This window comes from Lottia gigantea, assembly GCF_000327385.1.
Source record: "Lottia gigantea unplaced genomic scaffold LOTGIsca_27, whole genome shotgun sequence".
Lineage (NCBI taxonomy): Eukaryota > Metazoa > Mollusca > Gastropoda > Lottiidae > Lottia > Lottia gigantea.
This window is the reverse complement of record NW_008708846.1, coordinates 1472967-1473810: the sequence shown is the minus strand read 5'-3', so window position 1 is coordinate 1473810 and position 844 is coordinate 1472967.

Below are 844 nucleotides of genomic sequence, written 5' to 3'. Positions count from 1 at the left end.
GTTTAGATAGCCAGTGCGTGGAAAGAAACCCTCTCACAAAGTTNTCATATCTATTATATCCAGTTTTTAGACCTGAACATAACACGATTTGCAAAACCCCTGAAATCATCGAATGTACTTACATCGCATAGAAAAGAGTTGTCGTGGGGAGTCCAGTCGGATCGTTTGACCTTTACTTCCCATTCTCTGCGTCTCCTTTTATCCTTAGGGAACCTGTGCATCACTATACCTTCTCCAGATTTGACAGAGCATTTCTATGCCACACATCGAGACATTCTGTTGCCAGGCAAGACCAGGAATTAGGCTTAAACAACGTAAAGAATACCCAGGCTCCTACGCCTAAACGTCGCGGGAAGGGTAACAATATGGCAGCCTTCAATCACGTGACCGCTCTGCGCCAATTATGGTTCAGCGCGGCGAGATCACAAGTTGGCCAGACTCTCTCTGTATACGGCTCTGGTAAAACCTGCAAAAGGTAGCCACAATAACTGTTAAGCAATTGTATCCTCTTTCGACTGGCATATTAATTAAATCGGCTGACCATATTTCATCTTTTTCAAATACTTTAACTTTTAAAAAGTTTTTAGTTTTTCTAAATTCTTTATGAATATCATCCGCTAATCCCATACCCAATTTCATCTTTGCTTTTAACAGTTTTATGATTAGAGCCCTTTGCATTCTCTCTTTGAAAGTTGGATTTGGAATATTTTCAAGTTCGATTATCATTTGTCTGTCTGCTTCGTGTCTGAAGTTTATGTCTTTGTTTCTGTATAGTATGTCGTGTTTAAGCGCAGCGGCGTCAACTCTATTGACTGGTTCTTCACCCGGTTTGGGTTTATCATTT